A 19,957-nucleotide genomic window follows, 5' to 3' on the forward strand; every position below is an offset into this window, starting at 1 on the left:
TTCTACCTATTCACAAACATTACAAGTAGTCAGGTCTCAAATGATTTGGTGCTTCATATACAGAAACCTATTTCCACTTCCTGGCATACCTCTGCATCATTACACTAATAAGGATGTAACAAAGGCATGAATGAAGCTTTTATCAAAAGGACTATTCTCATCATGAGCAAATGAAAAAGAAGCTCTGATGATGACAGCTATTGCTTTAACATCCAAGAAAAATAAAGAATTTAGCTAGAGCCTAAGGCTGCAAGCCTGTATAATTTAGAATGGCCACAGCTTTCAATTGTTTTCTTATCAACCAACAGTCAGACTTTTTTGTTATTGTTGGCAAGAAGAACGTGACTGAGGCGCAATTCCTTCTTCTATGGCCAGTGTAGGGTATACACGACCAGTTTCCTTTGAAATATCTGCCAAGCTATACTGTGATGAAGACATCATAGAATCATATAATAGTTAGGGTTGGAAAGGACCTTAAGATCATCTAGTTCCAACCCCCCTGCCATGGGCAGGGACACCTCGCACTAAACCATGTCGCCCAAGACTCTGTCCAACCTGGCCTTGAACACTGACAGGGATGGAGCATTCACAACTTCCTTGGGCAACCCATTCCAGTGCCTCACCACCCTCACAGTAAAGAACTTCTTCCTTATATCTAATCTAAACATCCCCTGTTTAAGTTTGAACCCATTACCCCTTGTCCTACCACTACAGTCCCTAAAGAAGAGTCCCTCCCCAGCATCCTTATAGGCCCCCTTCAGATACTGGAAGGCTGCTATGAGAGCCCATTTCTTTTTGAAATGTTTTTAGGAACCTCATAGTTAAAAAGATAATATGGTCACATAAGGGCCCTGAAAGGCTGCTTTCAGGGGAACTCTCATTTACATCACAGACACAAAGCAGCTAAGACAGCCCGTAAGCGCAGCCTGCTAAGGAAAACAAGCAGAGGCAAATGTCAGTGGCATGGACGTGTTACTCCTTGAAAGCGATCAGTGCCCAACATCCCCAGCACGTGCTCTTCTCCTGAATGAATGTGCTGGAATTAAAAACGTTTACTTTTCGTTTGTGTCTCATTACTAACATACATGCATTTTTGAAGTAAGTATACAGATGATGCATTGTTCTTCCTACTTTTTCTTGGATATTTTTCCCCCGAACAGATGCTTCGGCCTATCTCAGCAGTAATATGCCAAGATTGCCAACAACAAACATTCCTGGCATCTTTCTGCGAAAGAATGATTCTGTCTCCGTACTGGACAAGAGACACATCACAAAGTTGCAAAATAAAAGAAAATAAAATAACTTTAAAACCTCCCAACAAACAAAACTAACAACATAAAAACACCACAAGTCCCCTTTACCCCATCAAGGCCCCTCTCTTAAATTGATAGATTTTGCGGGTTTGTGTATTGTACACTGAGGAATTAACCTTCCTTTTAAACAAGGAATATTGATTACTTAGTTGTAACAAATACTTTTTAATGTCTAATAATTCAATGCTATTTTTAGCATGCTGTTATTTTTAGCATGCTATTTTAGCATGTTTATTACACAAATAATCTCTGTGTAATACTATATAATATGTGAAGATATTTCAGTATACAACCGAAATATAATAGCTGCTATATTTGTTTTAAAACTGATTTCACTGTACATACGGACTGGCAATTCCACACACACACCCCCCACACCCTCTCCCAGATGTGTATGAAAGATGAATGCATAAAATGAGCTACGGCATTTGAAAGAGAGAGGCGCCAAAATAATCTTAAGGCAAAAGGTCAGTGTAACAAGCAATTAATTTACAAATGGATTTAGATCCATCAAAAAAAAAAAAAAAAAATCCAGTTTCTTCTTCCTTTCTTCTTCTTTAAACTAGTAGAGAAACAAGAAGAGCAATGTATCAATCGAAATGCAATTTTTCTAAGGTTATCATCTTTATTACATAATCTGCAATTTCCCACTCATTAGACATGTTAAGCCATCTATTCAACAGACAAAACCCAGTAGGAATGAAGCATCAAGCATCATACTATGAATTTTAGGAGCTGTAGAGGAATAAACCCTCAAATGAACCTCTAACTCTCATTTTCCCTCATGTCTAATCACAAAGCATTTCAACTTAAATATATCAACCATGAGCTGAGCCTTCAGTTTTAGGCTGCAGGCTCTCAACCACACTGGGTAAGATAAGACATTCATCTACCTTAACACCCTGTATGGCACTGAAAGGTCTATGCTGTCCCTGGGACACTGATCTCTAAGACTGTTCTTTGACTACTGATGGACTGAATCAGAGTCCTAGGGATGGAGTAGTAAGGAAAGGAGACAGTCAGAAAATGGTCTGTAGCAAAAGCTTAGGGCAGGTATATAATATCCTGCACACAAACTATGCTTTGTATACACAACACATGTATGCACATCACTAGTGTTCTACCTCAGAACCCCATGCATCAAGCCTGATGTGTAGTAACTAGGTTCTACTGACAAGCAGTTGAGGCACACCCTGAGCTAGAAGCTGTTTTCAGGCCATTTAATAACCATGAGATTTTCATCTTACGATCCCATTGATTCTGGTTTTGAAACTCCTCATACCTTTGGTCTCTGAAATAACCCATCTCAATTGTTACAATTAATTTAATTACAATTACAATCAATTTACAATAAATTACAATTACAATCAATTAATTACGTATTATATGCAAACCCACTTCCTTTTGTTTGGTTATAGTTTGAAAATCAATAGTTGATTGGATGTCAACAGTTCTTCCTTTCACTAGTGAAAAAGTGAATAATTACACCAGTGTTGGAAATGCTTTAGAGAGGTGTCTCTCCCAAATGTTAGATTTCATACTAACATATATCTCAATCCTAAGGAGAAACTACCACCTTGTTGGTAGTAACCTTCAAATATTTGACACTTGATAGAACTTGAATGTTCCAGTTTAACTAATAAAGTAGGTGATGTGCTGACCCAGGAAGAAAAGTGCCATACTTATTTCAAACTTCCATTTAAGAGATCTGACAGCACCATTGTTAAAAAAACCCCAACAACCACAAAAAAAAACCCCAAACCAACAAATAGCAGAAAATAAAGGATTGCACATTCTGAAATGCCAACTTGACATGGCCAAAGAAATCTGAGGGACAAAAAGTACATCAGAGTACATCAGAGCTTTGACCACCCATCTCCTAATTCCACATTACTTTTCCCGTATGTTCTTTCTACATTATAGAATACATGACTCTGTGTTTTTTAGAAAGTTTTACTTCCTGTTCAATCAAGATACCCAAGCATGAATAGCAAATAGTCTCTAAGCTGCACAATTTGAAACAAAGTAAAACAGAATCAGCATATCAGTTTCAAGACCTAAAAATCTGATTACATCAAAACCAATTTTTGATGCGGCACAAATGGCATTGTTCCTGAATTCAGAATATTTCTTTGATGTATTATTTTCAACCCATGGTAAGTATAACTGCACATATTGCCCTTTAACTAAAAAGTTGTTAGAATGATGTAGCGGAAAAATATATTTCTCCCTCTTTCTCTATAAACCAGGTTAATGTACCTTTATTTGATCTGGTAAATTTCTCAGATTACCTTTTGGGCAGACCAATTTAAAATTTATGATCTTAATATACTGAAACTTTTCTTTAAAGACTGAACACAAATTCTGAACCTCAGAGAAAAAAAAACCCAAAACTTCTTTATGGAACCTTAGTTACAGCAGCTTCTGCTCATCAATCCTACTATAATTTAATCCAAGATGGGTATAGAGAACACAGGTTGAGAGGTGACATGTACTTCCTGTTTTGCTGTTCATATAACCACTAATAATAAGTACAAGAGAGCACGGGAATTATATAGACCAGATAGTCACTGAACTGTAAAATCCAATACTCTTAATACTCTTTACCAAGGTGAGATGGGGGAGGGTGTTAAGCTAAAAAAAGGAAAAAAAAAAAGTACCTCAACTAATAGTACCATATATAATATATCAACTTGGCAAATGACATGCCTATAAGGTTTCTTTTTTCTTTATCAACACAAGGATCTCACTAAGGGTATCTCTAATGATACTAATTTATTAAAATTAGTGAAACGAATCACTGATGTAATGTAAATAGGCTGAAACTTTTCTATCTAACCAATTGTGCTCCATAAATAAGTGAAAAAAAAAATCATTTACAACCTGAATCAGAGAAAGTGTTTCTTTAGCTGGTTTCCTGCCAATCAACCAGCTTCTCATTTTATTTATACAAGGGTATCAAATTATAAACTCTCATAACAGCTGCACACTCTTAAAACTTGCACTTCTCTTTGCTTCTAAGGCAAATTTCAGGGCTGAAATCTTACGCGTAACTTAAATGATAATCAAAGTTCCAAATCAAACTGTATCACCACTATATTCAAACAAAAAATGAGAGATCCCATGGTATTGCAGAGTTGTTTTAACTTTGTCAAAGTGATCACTGTAATGTACTGATGTGCTTTAATGTGCTGATCCCAAACACAGGAATTAAGACAAATGCATCTCATACACTTAACAGATTAAGGTCCAGGTTCTTTGTTACGGTAAGACTAAATACTTAAGTTCCCACATCAAATGCACCACCTCCCACCCCCCACCCCCAATATTTTTAAAATACCTTTTAACCCACTATTATAAAACAGAGTGTTATTTAATCAATCGATTCAGTAGCACCAGCACTAAGCCCCCTGGGTCTCATTTGCTACAGCTATGCTTCTGCCAAGTAAAAACAAGGGCTACAAGACCACTAACATATCCTCTGGAAGAGAATCATTATATATACACTTCTAAACCAGAAAGAAAAATACTATTATGCCTTGCCATAGCTGAACACACGCAAAAGTATTACAGTAGTATTTTCCACTAAAATAGAGCTGGTGTTCTTTAAAACATGTATACTGAAACACAAACATAATTTCAACATAAGCTTTTCAACGCTTGCTAAAGACTGAAAGGATCCTAAACTAGCTCTAAGTGGTTAGAAAAAAATATACTTTGATCAAAATAGAAAATACAGTATTTCTTTCTGCTGCTTGTGAATTTTTGACTGCTTAAACTGATTAAACATGCAATTTCATCACTGTTTTTAGTACGTTCAAAATAACATCTAAAAATGTTGCTAATTTTACATATAAATACTGAAAATCATCATCATGACCATTTATACTGTAATTGCTCTTACTGAGCCTAATGAGTATTAATGATGCAGCCAGAGAAATACATTCTATAAAATTATGTGATGATAATCAAATGATATTTAGTAAATTATATCAGATATTTTCTGACTACTAACATTTTGGCTTTGCTGGAAAAATGCATTTCTTAACATGGTATAATGACACAGTAAAGCCAACATCAAGTTAACATTCAAGAGAGAGAAATAAGCTTCAGAGAAGCAGATCCAATACAAGATTTTCTACTGAATACCAGATGAATGCTGAGATTCTCTTATCAGAGCTACTCCACAAAATATTGTCTGTACTGGCCAATTCAAACCACTAACATTTAAAAGTTAATTAATGAATAAAGGTTCAAAAGACCAAGTCAGCCCATATCTGAATTATCAGAGACTCTAGAGGACTATAATCAAACAACAGATGAAGCATACATGATCTCCTCCTTTTGTCCCCAGTCCTCCTGCAATGCTGAAAAAAAGAAACAACAACAAAAAAGCACTTGCAAAATTAGCTACCCAAATGTGCATGTCTTTTGAAGGCTTCAGTTAACTATACTTTACATAATTCCCATCTGGTATCCTCAAAAGCAAAAATAACAGTATTCTCAGTTGTCACTCATGGCAACCACTTTATCAGCAACTGTCTGCTGCTTTTAAAGAATTTTGAAGTGCAAAGGGAACTCCACAAAACAAGAAGAGTATAGAGGGAGCTTTTGATTAGCAGGTTGATTTCTTCATATGTGAGACTAGCAAAGATCATGAAACATTTTTCAGAGTCTAAATTTGACCGGAAAATTATCATGGATAATTCATGCACTATTCTGTAACTATATAAAAACTTACTCTAATAGATATAATATCTAAATCCACTACTTAAGTAACAGCACAAGGTAGGAGGAGGCAGTAATGACGGAGTGACAACAGCTACCTGTATTTCAACAGGTGCAGAAATACTAACATTGTGAACATGGAGCACACAGGGTATGTGACTGTGAGCCAAAAGCACAAACCAGATGGCCACCAGGACAGAAGGAGGAGGACAGAAAGCTGAGGTTTCTGTAGCCCAACATGTAGGAACACCTTTCCCAGTCTAACTTTTTACTGCTCCAAGTTCTTAAAGTACATTCCATACTACTGAATTTGCAGAGGAGACCCTCAAAAATCAAGTTATACACAAAATTTCTGACAGCTAGAAAAAAAAGCGTTAAAACCCGCTTCTGATACACAGAAATACTAATTTAAAACAATAATTTAAAAACCACCAATGTAAAAGCTCAAAGACACTAAGCAATCCTGCTGACCTCTGATTTATCTTTTTTTTCTACAAGATGAAGTAACAACTCTTCATTCCAGAAATAAAAATCACAATGACTACAAGCCTTAAATCATCTTTCTTTACTAAAGCAGTCCTACAATGTCTCTGCTAATGCTATCTCACTATGGATGTCTAAAACCTATAGCAAAGAAAAGCAGCTTAGATATCTTTATCTTTCCTTTATTCTCATTTCTGATTTGGATACCTAAGAAGACTTTACAATCCCATTGCATGCTACAATGATGAACAATGATTTACTTTGTATATTTATAACTTACTCTTTGAGTTCAATTCTGGTATTAAGTATGTTGTTTTATTTTACTCACAAGTCAGTTTTAGGCTTATTAATGATCACGGAAAAATATACTGAATAAAAAGCTGTTAATATGATTTAAATATGTTTCAGAACAAAGAAGTTGGGAAAATGACAAGTCTGCAACAATAAAAAGGAGGGGTTTTTGTATTTACTTTAGAATATGCCATGTTTATAACCTCCACTGAAATGTTACCAATCATGAAACAGTGATGATGCCTTAGTTAACTTCTGTTATATTTTTACTACTACACACTATGAGAGAGAAATGATTTATTTGAAACTAGGAAAAATATTTCCAACACCGCATCCAGCCGTATCAGATAGGTTCAAGCCTAGAGAAAGCAAACAGGCTGGAATGGAAGTTATTCAGAAAAGGTATTTTGGCTGATTGAGAAAATCAGTAAGTAAAGACATTACAAGCAATTGATAACACCGTGAGCTGAGATGCAGATGAATAGGCATGTTTGTCTGTGACAAGAGTTGTACTCACATGCAGACAGACATTGCTCTGGACAGGTGCAGGCAAACGAATGCATATGCAGTGAACACTACAGTACTAACAGTGGAGTTTAAAGCTATGTTTTAATGCAATGGAGTAAAAGAGAAAAAGAAGAGAGTATGTTACATATTTGGACACAAAAACTGTCAGTGAGAAAAGGAGATTACAGAATGGCCCGTAGAGAAATTGCATAAATTACGATCCCTAAATCCTGAAGACAGGATAAGAGAGACAGAAGAACAGGCCTCCTGCCTTGAGAGTAATAACCTAAAAATATAGCAGAAATATTCCATATTCAACAAAAGTACTGCAGCACACTTGTTAATGACCTGCTGTCACGGTTGCACTAACCATCATACACATAGAACAAGTCATTCCAAGATCATGCGCTAAGGGCTTGTATTTCAAATATTGCCCTGAACAACTAAAAACACAAACAAAAGGATAGAAAATGAAGTCACCAAATTCATCATCATGAAAAAAAAGGTCACTTCCCTGGGAGCTTCTTGGGTTAGGTGAAACTTCTCCACTGTCCTTGCTTAGCCTATGAGTTCCCTGGTAACTTAGCGGGGGACAAAGCTTACAACAGAGGAGAAAACTTAAAAAACAGATCAAAACAAAAACAACCTCATGCTTTTGGGGAGAATAAAATTAGCTCCCACTTCTGCAGCACATTCCCAGCTGTGCAACTCTGAGCTGGATCAGGGCCACAGCCACAGCTGCATCAGCAGTATGGCATATCCCAAACATTCAGAAAGTATGTTGAGAATCTGCAATCAAAAAATCTCAGATTCTTAAATATCTGAACAGTTCTGTACCATCATCAGTTCCAGAAATCCTAACATAAGCGAAGTACAAGCAGAAAGAAGTCTGTTTGTTAGATAATGCTGGGAGGCTGCTACTTTAGTCAATTGATAGTATACCAAGTAAGCAGATTTGACAAACCCTCCTCTGAAATTCTGGACAAATTCAGTAATATTATAAATATTTGAGCAAAACCACTAGAAAGGAAAACTTACGAGACAAGTTCTGGTTCAAAGCAGCTAAAAAAAAGTGACATTCAAGGATCTATCAATGTAACTTTAAAGGTGATACATGCTGCAGCCCTACAACAGCACAGGACCAAACAGATCACCATACTAGTTGTAGTATACAACAAGTATAGCAGAACTTTGTAAGGATCTTAGTGCAACTGGAAACTCTCCAGCTGTTTGTGAAATCTCTCAGAAATACGGGGTTGCTTCTGAATGCTGCAGGTAAGCACATCAGCAAAACTCATCTCCACTGGTCTCGGTATGATTGGCTGGTCTGTTCTGTCTGGAAGGGACAACATTCTCCCTTAAACAATTTCTTTGTGGCCCATTCATCAGAAATGAAGGCATTAATTTCTACCTTCACTAAAATACATTGCCCAGGCAAGAAAGTCTGCCACAATCAGTAAAAGGTGTATATAATTTAGTATCTAATATAATTCAGCATACGGTGCCTTACTGCAACTGGTCTTACTTCAAGCCAGAGGCATATGTTGTAAATCTTCTAGCGGACAAACAAGTCAGTGAGAAAATAACTTCCAGCAGCCTTGTGACTAAAATTAACCTTTACATATCAAAAATAGCAAAACAGTAGAAAAATAAATCAATTGTAATTTGAAATCTTATTAGAGTAATATCTTTAAGGTCTTCTATTTCAAGAAGAAACACTTCAGAAAATTTTTGCATGCACAGGTTCAACAAACCTCAATACATTGTATTAAAAAGACAAAGTGAAAACTAAAAATTCAGTACAGACCAACCGTAGCATTTGAATTTGGGAATATATGGCCACGGCACATAATAGCAAAGGTATGCTTACAGCAAACTGTCTCTCTTTTTTGAAGTTACTGATGCAAATATTCACTATTTCTTTCCACTTATGCATTAATGTTTTGAAGCAATACCAACAGCTGCTTCTGATTACTCACATGAGAAATAGTTTCCTAAAGTTAATGATACTTTAGTTTCCTAAAGTAATGATACATTAATGAAGATATAACTGCTTCATTAATGTTACTTGTGCTTGAAGTCATTAATATTTAAAGTGTGAGCACAGAATTTCGAGAGAACATAAAATTGATCTTGAAATCGAAGCCTCACACACTTTAAAAAACATTAATAATGTTAGAATTTAAGAGGAATGAAAATACAGAGGAAGCACTAGGAAAAACTGGATATTTGCCTACTCTTCTGCTTATAATTACCGTGAATCATCACATCCCCATACATGGAGTAAAAACTTGTGATCATTGTACCTCACTGATGTCTCCTCCTGCACAGCCATAAATGAGGTAATGTGATACTGGCATGAGTGCATTTTGCTACTTGTAGACATGAAAATTCAGATTAGCAGATTTCTCTCAGACACATTTTCTAGCGATAGACACATTTGTGTGGAAAAAAAAACTTGTCTTGAAAGATACTTGGATATAAAAAGAATATTAAAAGATGAAAAGAAGTTGTCCACAGCAAAGAGGCTGTGTAGAGCACATCCTGTGAAAAAGACAAGCAGTGCTCTTACCATCTGGGTCAGACACAGTTTTTGAAATATGATTCAGAATTTTTAGAATTAAATCGCTTCATATTTAACTTTAGGTGAAAAATATCTAAAGTTCTAAAATAAGCCACTGCACCACTGAAAATGAATTAAACTCACATTCATGAAGGACATGGTATGACAAAATTTTCAAGTCATTGCTCAAATTTCACAGCTAAAAACTATTTGATAAGCTTGTTTATTTCTCTATATAGCATAATGAATGTATTATTTAAATAGTGAAGTGAAAGAAAAAGTGGCATTTAATGAATTACTTTTTTATTCAAATGATTAATAAAATCATTGCATGAAAGTACAGGGCAATTTGGCATTTTATTACCTAATACAAATGTGCAGACATAAAGCAGTCACAAGCTCTAAGATAATCATGTGTAAAAAAGAGAATTTTATTAACTACTTATTATCTACAAACCTAGCTAAGTTTTTGTATGTTAAGTTATCCCAAAAACTTAGCTAAGTTTATATGTGTGTTAACTTATTTTTCTCATTAGAATAAAGCAGTAAAAACCACTGCTAGCCAGTAAGATTGAACATTTCTCTAGGAAAGCAAGCAAAAAGTTTAGGTTCAAGAAAAGTTTAAAACAAGAAAATAACCAAATGCAAATTTAGTTTGCTGATACAATTAGATATGTTATGAACCCGTTAGTATGATAGACAGTTAATATTTTTCACTGTTTGAAATTATTGAAAGACTGAGTCTAAGTTTTCCTACTTCATGTCTCTCAAAGGAACATTCTCAGCCTGTTAGTAGCTTAATAAAATATTTACATATCTTCTCATTAGCAAGAAGATGAGTATAAAAGGGTACCTGCCAAAATACTAATATAAAGACATCCCATTCCAATTACTTCTTTTTCTTTGCAGAGAACTATAACCTTTTGGAGTAACAAAATTCTACTGCAAAAGCAAGGCAAAGAAGTCAAGTTTATTCCAAAGCTATTGGTTTCTACCAAAAGTTAGCCTTCTTCCTTGGCATAGCAAGGTCCAAAAGAGTGTATCTGCTCAGAGGAAAAATAGACTGAGGCAAACAGACAAAAAATACTGGTTCATATACTGAAAAACTTTAGTCTTCTGTACCAAAAAGTCAGTATCATAGTCTTAGGCTAGATTTCTCCAGTGATGTTACATTTTTCTGTTAATTTGCATTTCTAAAAGAATTATTTTAAAAGATTTGCTTTAACCAATATGATTAAAAAAAAATGTAGATTTTAAGTGGATGAAAATATTGTTTACAGTCATGTTTAATTAAGGAGGCTTGATGTAAACATTAAAGAAAAAATATTTTAAAGCAAAAAATGAACTAATTTATATGTGATAACACTTCCCTTTTAATACAAAAGACTAGTCACAAATGCAGTCAAAGTCATAGGAACAGGAATGCAATTGCATAACCTATAGCTAAATACTGGATCTTGCTCATTTGCAGAGCACTCCTGTTCATATTTATGATCAAAAGAAAAAGAAATAAATTATTAAAAGATTGCCAAAAGCACTGCGAAGTAATACATGTTGGTAACAGAGCCAAAATGATGAACAAAGCCAAGTTCCACTAATAGCTAAAGACCATATCTAGACTTGACACATAATGATACAATACCCTGCAGGACAAGAGCTGAAGAGGGAAACAAAAATGTAAATAAACTAGAGAAGCTCTTTCCCACAACAGCTGTCTTGAAACAATTAACAGGTCACTATCTGGTTACTTAAGGAATGAACATTTTAAAGCGAACCTAATCCCCATTCTTTCACCAACAGCCAAACACTGGTTAAAATGACAGAATGCAATTCAAACATTGCCAACTCATCAGCTCATTCTCATTTCAGTCCACCATGTCAGAGCAACAATCCTCTCACTAATCCCATCAAGGGGATTTTTTTTTTGTTAAATTCCATCTCTCACCAACTTCGATAGGGGAATCAAATACTGAATAATACATTCATTGAGTTACTTAATTAGCTGGGTGAGGGTGAAACTGAAACAGCTGAGTCAAATAATGAGATGTCAAGCACAGCAGCTTACACCAAGGAGGGATTTGAAAGCATTCTTCCTGACAGAAAGAAAAACACAGTATTTTTCCAACACAGAATAATAAAGGATTTAATCTTTCCATTTCAGTCCCTCCAAAAATACCAGTTGGGGGAAAAACAGAAAAAGTGAACTGACAAGAACAAGGGGAGTAGAAATCATTCACTTCACAGCAAGCACCAATAAGTAAGTCATAGTCAATTACAAAGTTACCACTGATTTAATACAAAGAGATAAAACCCCAAGGAAAACATTTTTCAGAAAAGTAGAGAATGCAAAACTATTACAATGTAGAAAGATGATTAATCAAGTAAGCTTATCCTCATTTAAGGAGAGATGTTATTCTCCAATATATCAAATAGATAATTACAATCAGTGAAAAATTTGGTTAAGTCTTTACTTCTCCACGTTGTTATCCATAGTCACACAGCATATCTTGTTTTCTGCCCTTAGCATTAGTTGTGGACTCTTCTAATCAGACACTTTGTATTTCAGTCAGAACTAGTTAATGACTCCTTGCTTTATTTATGTGTTTGGACAAGGCTTGATTTAAGCCCCTCCCCCCCCCCCCCCCCCCCCCCCCCCCCCCCCGCAGTCTCTAAATGATGATTTTCCAGTGTAAAAGAGCATAAATTTACATTTTGGCCAATAGGAGCTTTTCCAGGGACTCTGCTCAAGGGACTCTGTCAGAGACCCTGTGCAATGGCAGATATTCAAAACACTGATTTCCAATGGAGCTGAACAGTAAAGATGGTACTTATTCAGAAAAATAATAATGGTTAAACAATGTCAAATGTTACAAAATCATGAGTCACAACTCAAAACACATGGTTAGTCCTCAAACCCCAAATGATAGCTGAAAAATAAACAGAGAAGGTGGTTTGTCTTGTCACTTTCACTCTTTCTCACAAAAAACAAACAAACAAAAACAAACAAAACAAACCCCAAACCAAACAAATAAAAAAACCCCACAAAAAACCAAACATAAAACACCCCAAAAAACTATGAAATAATGACAGTACTTTTAATTTTCTCAAACTCCAGTGGATCCAACTACTACTGGCATATCCCTGCACTATGCTCTATAAATAACTGTGCCTACATATCTGACATCCTCACAAAAAAACCCTTTAAAGTAAGCAAAATGGAAAGAAAACACATAATGGGTGTAAACAAGCATGAGTGTGTGTCATAGGATACTGGATTCATCAAATTCATGCAAGTCAGAAGCCACTAAACAGTTATTAAAAGAAAACAGGAGCAGTAGTACATACCTCTTGCTAATCTGAACAACATTCAACAAGCTCTACAATAGTAACTAATAGTAAGTAACAATCCACTGGGTTATCAGGTCACCCATCATCACCAAACTTAGCTGTGGAAATAGGATTGTTTTCTGCGATTACAGCTTCATAAATCCAAACTTTCTGGAGCTGGTTCAGTCTAATTCTCTCATTCTCCCATTCTCAAACACATTTGCCATGTTTTCTTTCAAGGACCTGCTCCCATTAAATGTATCAGAATATTAACTTAAAACAAAATGGCCAATTTTTGTCCTAACAGAAACGTAGCAATTATCTTCAGGTCCTCATTTAATCTCTTGCACATGTATACAGATAGATATCAGGCTTATTCTCCTGCCATGTTATATATTCCGAAGACACCCGTATTAGGGAGTTCCAAGTTACAGTAACACAAAATTTTACATTACACAACATGTTACAATAATACAACATGTTACATTAACTACAACAACAGTTAATCTTTGAGAAAATCTAGACTTAGATTGAGGTGCAAACCAAAACCTGTGGTGGCTCTTGAGGTCTTGAAAGACCTCTTGGCACTACAGTATTTCCCATGGCTACCTGAGGCTCTAATTAAGCACCTCATTGTGCTTCAGCCTTTACTTCAAATCATAACATGCAGCTGACATGGAAGAAAGAAATATAACGATGTATGCAGAAAAAGGAACATTAAGTAAATGACTGGTATTCATGTCTGCAAGTGAAAAAAGCCCATTCGACTCAAATGTCCTCTGTAATTCACCAATTTCTTATTCTTTTTTTTCCATTTTTTATTAACACTTGGAGCTAGCACAGTGTTTATCTTGAGAAAGCTTAGTTCATCTATTCCATTACAAAACAGTCCATCACGTCTCCATATTGCCAGAGTAACAGAAGTAGGGTATGGGACCAGCAGTCATTCAGTGATTTCAAGTGAGCTGATGTTCTTCAGCAACCCATGGGAGTGTTTTTCTAGTGACAAGTACTTTCAAGAAAAAGAAACAACTCAATGTACACAATATATCTGCATTATTTAACTTATAGCCAGTGAAGCTCACAGAATGATTCATCACATGTAATAGTAAATATAAATATTAATCTAATGTTTTTAACTTCCAAAGTATACGGTAGAAGAACAGTCCTCAGTTTAGTAAAATTTGTATTTCATTTTTATCTTACTTCTCATTTACAGGCTATTTCTGCTATAATTTTTTAATAATTTTTCCACTTACTTCCAGATCTTGCAACACTAAAAATCCAGGAAATGGGCATCTTAAAACTTCAAACATTTTGTACTTATAGGTGAATCTCTTTTTTCTCTCACCTTAATACAGGATATCTATAAATGCCTACAAACCAGAAGTGTTGCTTTAGCAGATTTGCCTTTAATGAGCTATGCAACTGATACATGCTTCAGTACATAGCTGCCCATGCAGTGGGGAATTGCTTTGGAGAATCTCAGTAGCTGTATCCTTAGGATTTCCAGATGCCAGGGCAAATGCCATACATCTTAAAATTGCAAGCATATGGCAAAAACATTAAGGAAAAAACTGTAGAGTTGCAAAAAACTATAAAAATAGTAGTTAGTGCCAAAAGTAGTAACATTGACAGGCACTATATTAGAAGATAAGTACTAGAATTCAGGTTTTAGCATCTCCTTAAATGACTGCATAATTTTATTTAAAAAAGCAAAGACCACTTTATATAAAAGACTGAGTAATGGTGAGTTTTGGGGTTTACTTACTTTGCTCTTTTCCTCCTCTTTAGAAACAAGGACATTCCTCAGCTACACTGTTTAACTGTCTAGAAAAGAATTGTGCAATGGCACGCTTCCTTGCTTCTTCGGTTACAAGAAGAATGTAAAGTTTTCTTTCTTAATGGAATTAATGATGTAAAACATTACCACATACGCAAAGTCAAAAAATACAGTAGTGATGTAGTGAATATAGTAAGAGTATTCTGCACTGTAGCTATGTGACTTAAAGTAAATGATTTCTGATTAGACTCGTAAATTACTGCACATGTGCCTCTGCTAGTTGTCAGGAGTTATCAGATAACATAAACTTTACATGGAATCAGAACTAATTTCTGCATAGTGCTACTGGAGTATAGGCTTGCACCAACAATGGCAGACATATCATTAAATGGGCAAATGTAGAAACATAATTAAATTAACTGATAATCATCGCTCTTCTTCTATCCAGACTCTAATTTAATGCACTTGCAAACGTAATGAGGTTCACTGAATTGAAAAATACTGGGGAAATAACAGAAACAAGATTAAATTAATTGCAAGACATACCGATAAGAAAGCTTGTTTCAAATTATGTGAAGCACATTCCCCAAAGCCATTAAAAGGCTAGTCACATATCAGGCATCTTGATGACAAATAACACATTTTCAATTATTTTTTTACCAACTGGAATATCCGCTGTGTTTCATATAACCAGATGCTAATGGGTTAGTGTTCTCTCATCTTCAGGTGGATAAACATGTGAAAAATGCTTAGGCAGTAAAAAATTACAATCTGGCCAACCACCAAAATGATTTCTACTCCAATTATTTCCATGCACTTCACATTATGAAATTTAAGATTAAGACATAGTAGATGCATTTAGACCTTGCAGCATGTTGGCTGAAAAAATGTTTTCTTCCCTAAGAAACCAGAACTTACATTTCTGCAAACAAGAATAAAGCATTCGCTTTGAAAACAAAATAAGCAACTCAATTCTGCGTGGAAGTCCTCTCGAGCATGCAACATCTCTGAAGCAAGATCAACCAGATAAAAGATTTTTATTGAAAAAAACAAAAACAAAAACCCAACCCCCAAAAAAACCCAACCAAAAAAAAAGCAACAGGAATTCCACCATCTCACTAAGTACCCTGTCCAAACACTTAACTCTATTTGATGCCTTAATCTCAGAAACAAGGAAAACATTATACAAAATAGATTAGACATCTTAGGGAATTTATTTGAAAGGAGGCATTGTTTAGTATGTGCCACTAGACTAAAATTTCAAGCACTAGTGGGAGTTACAAGACACCCAATGTCAAGCATTTTAGTAGAATCATATCAAGTAATTCCAATTTCCTATTTCCTTATACCAGTATTAACAACAAAGGATTTACATTAGCATGCAACGACAGCCCACTTCTGCTTACATTCCCCCCGACGCTTCTGACAGCATTGTATTCCAAAGGGCAAACAGAGGGCTTCACCAAAGGTTTCTTGTTTTAACATTGAAAAGCAGACAATGGTAACTTTAACTTGGGATTTCTGACCAGCAATATGCTGCAGTGACAAGAATAATACAAAACCAGAGCTAGCTAAGACAGTCTCTGAGCTACAGAGTGAAGAAGGGAGACAAACGTAGAGAAACAGGGTATTAAATCACAGGGCATAATCCTTTAACATCCAGGGCATTCTGGTCCTAAACCAACAAAAGTTCAAGCAGACACTTTGAAGAAGGTGAGAATTCCACCAATAACTAAATGATTGACATGGAAGCTAAATGATGACATGGAAGCCAAACAGAAAAAAGGCTCAAAAGACAGAAAATTATGATGACACTAAACTCCTTTAATGTTCTTCTTCTTTCAAAGGCCTTTGCAGAAAATTATCCAAATCATGCTCAGTCTTTTTTTCTTACAGGCTGGATTCAACTCACCTGGCTTTAATTGTCTAAAAGTTAGCTACGCGATGAAGGCTAGTCATTGGCTATCGTTACCAGAGAGAGCTCTTCACTGAGAAGTATCCTTCTCTGTTGATGCTACCAAGAAAGGTTGATTAGCCAGTAAAGACCACATGCTTAATGTTTGAACTGTTTGTACCACAATTATCCCTTCATTTTTATGTCTTTAAAATATTGTATTATTTATGCACTTAAGTATTAATATTAATTAATAGTAACTATTATTTACTAATTACTTATCAATTACTAATTGATATTATTTAATTTAATTAATACTTATTTATTAAGTATTTGTGTAGAGTTCTATCACATTTTATCTAGCTTCTGTACTTTTATAAATAACAAATTAGTTGTGAACTTTAATAAATATCACTTTTGGGACTTCCTATAGTAAAATTGGCCATTATTCACTAAATATTCCATTCTTAAGGAAGAGAAAGGTAATTGTGAAATGAAAGGTGTATAGACATAACTGGAGACAATTCCAGGAGAGTTTATGTAGTTATGACTAATGTTTCAAAAGGGAAACTCCCTGTTTATACTGTATATATGTCCTGTTACTTATAAAAACCAAGCATGATACTGGTAACAGATGATTTCTCAAGGTGGCCTTATACAACTTAATTTTCTATTTTCAACATGCCTTCAATGTAACTTTAGTTCCAAAAAGATTTCATTCTAAGATCCATTACAAACTGGCAACAGAGTAGGAATTGGTGTTAATTAGCCTGGGCCTTCTCCCTAATCTTCACCAATTAGACAAGTAGTGTTTAGTGCTATTAAGCTTACATGTTATAAATCTCTATCTGCATAATGGTACTAGAAAATGGTAGGGGAGGGAAAAAGTAAAAGAGAATGAATATAGCTGAAATTTAAAGAAAAAAAAAAGAAAAATCAGCTGCTTCTTATTCTTCCCCTCTAAGCTTATCAGCACAAGTAGACATTTCAAAACTCATAACTCTGTGTGAGATTAATATTATGGGGTTTAGGATTAAAAATAAATTTAAGATGTCACAAAAGAGGGCAGACAAAACTGAATTCTCAAAGGGTGATTTCCTCACACAGCCTCATGTACTAATTGTACCATTTATAGCATAAGAAAGTGAATCCAGAAAAAAAGAGATATGCTTTCTGATCTTACTGAAGATGAAAATAAAATTTGGGAACTTGCATGAGACATAGGAAGTCAGATACAGGGCACTGAAATACAAGCAGTTGTATTTCAGTACCTCATCCCTCCCTGTGATCATACCAGATGCTTCAAAGCAAGATAAAACCAAATAGCCTGTTTCCTATACCTAGTTTGTTTCTCCAAATCAGTTCTGAATAGCATACTACTGAGATAAAACATTTATTTACAGGTACTTAAATATCTATACAGATGTTTACAAGAAAAAGTAAATCATAATGTATTCTAATCAGAAGCAAAGTATGTCATTTAAAAAAAAAAAAAAACAAACACAAACATTCCCATTCTCTACCAAGAATGCTGATTCCCAGCCTCTCGAGGCCTCGCCGCAGTGTTTGCAAACCTCTTTGTCAACATCTTTTTCCTATTATCTGAGAGGTTTTCCTGTATTGCAGCCTGTATCCATTTCCTCTCATCCTTTTACTGTGGACTTCTATGGAGTCTGGCTCCATCTTTTGTATAGTAGCTAGCGTGGGCTCCGGCAAAAAAAAGAGAAGGGGAATAAGCAACAGCAAGGGATTTTATGCCTCAAGTAATTTCCTGGTCATGAGCAAGTGCACAAACAGATACAGTATTAAGCCCCCCACCAACTCCCTGGCAAGTTCAAGCATTGTACAAGGAGAATATAAAGCCAGGTGATGCCCTTCTTCCACTCTGGGATGGCCGCGGTGCGATTCTGGAATTTGAGTATTTTTTCATTTTGCAGGAAAGATAATGGATTACAAGCAGGAAGCTTTAAGAAAGGTGACAGATGCATTTCAGAACCAGGTGAGTAGTGGCAAGTGCATCATGGATAGAAAGCAGTAAACTGTATTACAGCAACAGAGGCTCTTACAAGCTTTGATTTTTCTTCACTGGCTTCTCTGACAGATATATCATGGCCAGAACTGGTCAGAGGTTAAATTTGTATGAGAGGGGGAAATAATTGCCTAACACATAATGGTCACCTCAGTTTTTAAAGATGATGAAATATCCCATCCAGCTGGAGAGAAGGTAATTTTTGGCTAACATTCAGGAAGCAAATAGTGGTTATGCTGGACCAATGAAGAGAGGATGAACAGGTAACCTCAGAACTGACAGCTCTTTTTCTCAGACATCTAATAAAGGGACATTTTGCACATGACATATTTTTGATAAACCAGAGCTGAAAATGTAAAACATGAATTTACTAAAGTAGCAGGAAAAAAAAAAAAAAGTTTTGCATATTCACTTTTAGTAAGTGTGAGAAAACAACTGAAGAATGGCGAGGAGGATTGTAAACACTCTCGAGGAACTTGCAGCTGGAGCGTAGAAAAACATCTATCACACGAGTTGTTGTTTAATCTTGTGTGCTTGACAAGTAGAACATCTGTGTTAGAATAACACAGACCTGTGATAGACTCAGGGGCACCCTATCAAACATGCTTGAGATTCCTGCCCTGCTGTGGGAAAGATGAAAGCACAGTAGCACACTGGGCCTGCGTGAACCGCTGACATACAGGTGAAACCAGCAGGTTCAGCCACCCTCCAGCAATGACCCAGCTCTGAGGTGCCTCCGCTCCCACTGTGTGACTCTGCCAGGTGCTGCTTGGGGATTCCCAATCCATGAGGTAACAAAAATAAATTTTCTTTGCATTTCATCTGTGGCATTGTGGTTGCTTCTGCATCCTGCCTGTGTCAGCTCACACATTAAGTGAGAAAATACCTCCTCTACCAAAGCTCTTCCTTCTATGAAGGAAGACAGGAGGATCTCAGCATGAGAAGGGAGCAAGACTGCAGCTGACCCCCAAATAGATCAATAACAAATGAAAAAGGGATGACAACAGAAACATTACACCAAGATAGAGTCAAATAATGT

At 35.7% G+C, this 19,957-nt stretch overlaps 1 protein-coding gene across 33 annotated transcripts in view; it reads right to left on the reverse strand.

Annotated features, from left to right (window-relative positions):
* Positions 1-19,957, reverse strand: part of RBFOX1 (RNA binding fox-1 homolog 1) — a 1,252,174-nt gene that overhangs the window by 592,167 nt on the left and 640,050 nt on the right. Inside the window, exon 1 of one of the 33 annotated variants that reach the window (XM_030482313.1) lies at positions 5,644-5,690. The exons of the other annotated variants lie outside the window; for them this stretch is intronic. The gene's annotated coding sequence lies outside the window, so the exon portion shown is untranslated. Of the gene's footprint in view, positions 1-5,643; positions 5,691-19,957 lie in introns of those variants that run through there. 33 annotated transcript variants of the gene reach the window in all.

This window comes from Strigops habroptila, chromosome 4 (assembly GCF_004027225.2).
Source record: "Strigops habroptila isolate Jane chromosome 4, bStrHab1.2.pri, whole genome shotgun sequence".
Lineage (NCBI taxonomy): Eukaryota > Metazoa > Chordata > Aves > Psittaciformes > Psittacidae > Strigops > Strigops habroptila.